We start from the raw sequence: 6463 nt of genomic DNA, 5'->3' as shown, positions 1-6463 counted from the left end.
GAAATAAAATAGACAACAATGTACCTACAGTGAAAAAATATAATAAATTGAATGAAAGAAATGAAAAGTGCAACGCTAGCCTTCGGTCCTCCTCGCCGACACGTCATGACACGCAATGACGGGTTTTTGGCAGTGATCCGGTTAAGCACAGCTTTTTCCACTTAGCGGCGACCCCGCGTTACACAAACTGACGGGGTGTATTTCGGGGTGGGGGCACACACACAGTTTCACTCCCAGCAACGCTGGATTCTTGAGACCATTACCAACTTAGGTTGACATTCGCGTCAGAACCATCTAAAATTATAGAAAACCGTTGGTGATCAAATAGTTATCCTACCGTATTCATACCATACACTACAATTGACGAGTTTCAGTTCATCTCCTAGTTTTAAACAATTTGTGAGCCATACATCTTTCGACATGGCCGTTAGAACATTGTCCATTATGCAATTCAACGCATTGTACAGGTCGGACTCAATTATCCGGAACATCCCAAAATTTTTCATTCCATTTTTGTTTTTTGCTTGACAATTTGTTTCATTTGTCTACAATTATATTCGCTGTATTACGAAGACAGCCTATAATTTTAACAATTTTGAAATGTAAGAAAAAATTCGGAATGAATCTTAGTAAATGGACCAAAACTTCACAAGCATTCACCGTCTCTTACTCTTCTATAAATTTGTATATTTGGGAATTCAATTTTGCGATACTATCCGGTCACGTTTATTTAGTAAATATCGAATATAAAATATAATAAATATAACTTAGAACCGTTGCAAAAATGTACAATTCTTGTTGAGTAATTTATGGCAATCATATTTATGAGATAAACTGTCAATCACCATCAGCAGCAGCATTGTAGTTTTTCCTCGATTGCACACGAATAGAAATGTACGAACAGAAGTGTACCACTGCAATACGAATAGTACCGCGCGCTGCAGTACGAATGGAAGTGTACCGTTGAAATCTACGAATAGAAGAGTACCGCTGCAATCATAGACGACGAGAGATCTGCTGCTTTCTGCTCCAATGGTACTGTTGCTTATACCAGCATGTTTTCTTTCAAGACATCAGTTTTTATTACGTTCTGACAGCAGGTTTAGGAATTGTTCAAGTATAGGGATTGTTTCAAACTTTTCGGAAAACTTTTACCTTCGATACATCACATTAGTCTAAGCTCATGGAAGCAAAAATAAATTAACCTATTGGAACGGGGAGTCTCTGTCATTTTTTTTTTTTTTTCGATATTGAAACAGAGAATATCACAGGGAACGGATGGTGTTCATTCCAAGCTTAGGAAAATGACTGGAGAGCGACACTATACTGACGACTTTGCTGTCTCTTCACTCTAACAGCCTCATGCATGAGCTATTCATGAGAGCTCACATGCAGCTACAGCTCAAACAAGGCAAAGAAACTGTCTTGTGTTGCGTACGACAGCTCATTCTTGCGCATGTATTTTGTTCGTTCGGACATGCCAGCCTAGTTTGCTCATTTTGAGGATATCCTGTTCCTGTTGACAGCCTGCTGGTCGGCTGCGGCTGTCGTCGACTTGCGTTTCTCCGTTTCACAGGCCAGTGGCATATTGAATACAAAGCAAACCGTTTCCATTGTTGATAATATTCCCCACGTAAGAAAAAACGTGCTTCGCACCATCTCTCTTCCATTCTTTCATCGGCCTTACTGTCGTGGTCATAATCACCTGACATCCCGCTCGGATTCGTGTTGAAGGATGTCGGAAGATTACAAACTGTCATTCGCGACAGCTTAGAAATACCAACAGTCATATAAAGATGAAAAATAACAGTCCGTATGGAGTTGCATGTGTGCTGTCGTCAGTTGCTGTCAGACTGTTCACCGAACGTGTTGGGAGTAGAGAGAGCTGTGCAATATGAGAGCCGGATCAGTTGAAAATCTGCTGTCATTGTCTTGCAGTCATTTTCATAACACTGGTCCATTCACGTCGTCTGTGCTAGGAATGCTCATGTCTCAAACATGCCGGAAGTGACTTAAATGGTAACAAATATGCCAGAAGGGATGGTAAAGGTAAAATTTCGGAATAAAAATTGAAAACGGACATCAAAAAAAATAAAATTCCGGATAATCGAGTCTAAAATTCCGGATAATCGAGTCCGACCTGTATCTGCAAATGCTTGTTGACTTTTTAGAATCGCAATCTTATTACCTACAACTCTACTGAAGCCCCCGTTTCAATGAAACAAGCCGTTTTTCTGATCTAGAACATTTTATTTATCAGTAATATTTTTGGGCAAACAGCAGTCGTGAGTCAACATGAACAGCGGATATCATAAAATGACCTTTTTATCAAAAAGCTTTTTATCAAAAAGGAACAACTGTGAAAAGTTTCAGCGAAATCGGAAATGGTCAATCAGGATTGATTCGCGAAGTAGCATGAAATGACTCAATTATTCAACGTCGAGCACATAACTGAACATGTTATAAATAATGAATAACAAACTATTTTAATTACAAAAAGGCGTCTTCAATGAGATATATGAAAATAAATTCAAATACCTTATGAAAGGCACAATGAAATATGATATTAAAATTTGACATTCCTTTGATATGCGTGTTGGAAACGTGAAAATCTGTCTAATTTTACGATAAAATCTCATAACAAAATATGTTAGGTGTCGTACACACATTACGTAACGGTAAAAATCCCCCCCTATGTAACAATAAGTAACGTTCGACATGACTCCCCCTTAAAGTTACGTAACACTGAACAACCTAGGAAAACTAACTGGGACCAGCTCGTAGTCGGCAGCGAGGATAAAAAATTTGCTTTAGCTTTTAAGTCATCAGATATAATTGGCGCCGTTAAACATTAAATTGTATTTGTGCCGTGTCAAATAAATGTTATGTGAAAAAAAAAAAACTAACTGGGATCTCTACAATAGTAAACTGATAACTGACAAACATTTATTTGATAGAGAAATCCTGACCAAAACACGAGTTGGAGACCAACTCAAATTTGATCATAAGTAAGATTCTCAATGCTTTTCACGATAGTTGTCCTATAGAAATCTGTTTAATAAGGCGTACCTAACAGATAATTAGGAACTGTACAAACAGGTAATTGGGAACAAATTACAACAAGGAAATAAAGCTAATGTGTGAAGTATCTAAAATACTTTCACTGCAGCCAGGTTGCAAAAAGCCCAGTCTAAAGAACATTCCAACGCTTTAGGGAAACTGAGAAAGAATGATGGCACTTACACCACAGATTCTCCCAGGATCATAGTCGATTACTGATGAGGTCCAGTTGGAGAAAAACTTGAATTATGTTCATACCAAAAGCTGGTAGACGAGATAAAACACTCCCGAAAGCCTTAAGGCCAATTAGCTTAACTTCAATCTTCTTGAAATTTATGAAAAAACTAATTGATCAGCATGTAAAAGCAATCTATATGATAGCCAATCCATTGAGCGAATGTCAATTTGCTAGTTTTTATAAGCATAATACAACAACCACTGACGCGCTGCTCATGTTAGTAGGTAAAATCGAAAAAAATATCCAATCCAAGAAAATTTCCCTGCCAGCTTTTCTTGACATTGAGGGAGCATTCGCACAACTCAATGCAGGTAGCCATGGATCGGCATGGCATAGATAGGAACATAATAAAGTGAACTCATGCCATGCTGATTAGTCCCGAAGTAACACGACCGCACGTCCCTAACAAGGAAAACCACCCTCAAGGTGGGATTTTATCTCTCTTTTTGTGGTCATTAATCGTAGACGACCTTCTTCAAAGCTTAATAGAAAAAGGCTTCGAAGCTATTGGTTTTACAGACGACGTAGTGATTTTAATAAAGGGAAAGCACGACTGCGTTATCTCTAACAGAATACAAACTGCACTGAACCTTACAGTTCAATGGTTCAATCGAGAGGGGTTAAGGGCAAATCTTTCCAAAACAACTATTGTTCCTTTTACTCGAAAAAGGAAATACATTGGGGCCATCCACATACCACGTGGACAGATTTTTAACGATTTTGACCCCCCCCCCACTCCCTCCGTGGACAACTGCCCATATAAATTTTGAAAAAATTTTATGGACCATGGACATTAGCCAACCCCTCCCCCCCCCCCCCAAAGCTGACTACGTGGTATGTGGATGGCCCCATTATTCCTAAACTGCGATGGAAGGCATCGAAATAAAGCTATCCACCGAAGCAAAAATTTGGGAAACTAGGCTTTCCAACGCTTTTTGAGGAGGACTTTCGACCAATTACTCACCTGGCTCAAAGAAAAAAAGGACTAGATACACATGCAAGACATACAAGGCAGATAAATCATACAAAACAAATCATTTCTAATTACTTATATTCAAACAAAACTGAAGACTGGAACGTGCATGCGAGGGAGAGGGAGAGTGACCCGGAATTACATACCTGCAGCAGATTTACCGTGATGGATAGCACTATTGTACAATGGCCGGCGCCTCGTCGTACAACGTATCTTGCTCTATCCACCGTGCTCGTAGACGAAAGAGAAACCCATCGGTTTGTGCCTCGAACAGCGGGGGCCAGGCTCTACCGGAACTCTTCGAGCCTTCTCCTCCAGAACCCACCGTCGAAAACGTGTGACGCAACGATAGCGTGACTCGCCGGTCACCAGCACTTCCACCAGGAACTGTATGACTCTTCTAATTTCGTACGTCTTTATTCTTCGACGTCCAGCTGCCGGCCGAAATCCTCTCGGTTGTAATCGCCTTTTGCTGCCGTTTCACGTGGCGGTCCGCCCCGGGTGTCACCCTCAAAGGGGTAACATCCATGAGAATAATTTATGTGAGTTTTATCTTCAAATGTCACCCTTTCACGAGAAAAATTACACTGGTCGATAAAATAGAAAAAAAGTGCACTCCAAAAGCTCAAACCGGAAAAAGTGTATTCCAAACCGGAAGCCATTACCAAAACGCATCGCTTCAATGTTATGTTTTCGAGAAAGTTAGTGGCTAGGGACACCAAAATTCACAGGAATGGTTGAATAGCTATAGGAATCTTTCATTTTCTCCGATTTGAGCTTCTGGAGTGCACCTGTTTTGACCAGTGTTATGAATCATGCGTCTCTGAACTGAACTAAACAAATGCTGTTGTTTTTGATGTGATAAGCTTTGTTTCAAATATTATAAACTGGAGTGTTGTATCATGATCGGACCACTCAAAAATGTACCATGATCAGACCATAATTTTATAATGTTTACGGTAAAAAAATGGACAAAACGTTGCCGATTTTTCATGGGTTTACCTCGTTTACCTTTAATCGCATTGACGAAACTACTCATGCATCATTAATCATAGTAACCCATGAGTTACAAAATAAATTGACAGCTCTATCAGTCAAACTCTAACTGTGATGGCGAAAAAAATTGATAACCTCTAGCTTGCTCAGTGGGTGTTGGGTGAGGGAAGAGTCATGCAACGTTTGGAAACGAGCCCACAGCTTGCCTTCATTCACCACTTTATAGTTCATTCGACACAAAACACATCGGGAAACAAACCAACTTACAGGGGTGAACCACCAGGCCAATATGCTGCCACACGACTCCGACAAACTGAGAGACTTTTGTAAAACACCTAAGCGACGACTAAATTTGAAAACGTCGAAACGAAATAAAAAACCAGGTGTGAAACCAAGGGAAATCGCGCTTTAAAACAATAGATAAATAGCTTACATAACTAATTTATTTCCCCTGTCCCGACATGTTGTTTCTTAACCTAAGTTACTTGGTTTACTGTTCTTGTTCCTCCGGATCCGTATAACTAAACACGAGTCGGCGTCCCGAACATCGTGGCGTTGGACGATTTTCCGTTCAATGGCAGTGCTCGACCGTTGTGCCGGGCCAATAGCGTCCAGACAGCACCTTCGAAGATATATATGCGAGGGATTGGCGTTCCAAAAAATGGCGGGTTCAGACTCTTTGTCCTCTGACAATGGATGGCACCGCCTCAAGCGTAGAGCTAGAACCAAGAATAAAAGGCCCCTCGAGGACCTTTTTTCCCTTGTTTTAATAGATATACGTATAGTTTTTCTGTCAATCTTGTCTTCTGACCTTTTTAAACCGTTTAGCACTATAATAGTAAGTTTGACATCAGTTAGGTCTTTTTTACAAATTCACATTTTTGACATCTTCAGTATTTTAACAACTTGACAATAACAATTTTAAAACATTTTAATCACCTAATAGTACAATTTTCTAATTAATCACTGCGAAAACTCCCCGTATTTCACACATAGCGTAAACCTTAAGTACGGAAAAAAACTTTATACGCGCACCTCTGAATCGTTAGCTGTTTTAGCCGAAAGAGCACCCCCTTAGAATTGCCTCGTCGTTTATATGTGAACTGTCATTTCCGAATCGGGAGTGCCACGAACACTCCCGAGTCGTAATGAACTGTTCAGTAGGCCACTCATTCCTTTTGACCCACCCTGTGGAT

This window comes from Wyeomyia smithii, chromosome 2, assembly GCF_029784165.1.
Source record: "Wyeomyia smithii strain HCP4-BCI-WySm-NY-G18 chromosome 2, ASM2978416v1, whole genome shotgun sequence".
NCBI lineage: Eukaryota > Metazoa > Arthropoda > Insecta > Diptera > Culicidae > Wyeomyia > Wyeomyia smithii.
Note: the sequence above shows the minus strand (reverse complement) of the source record.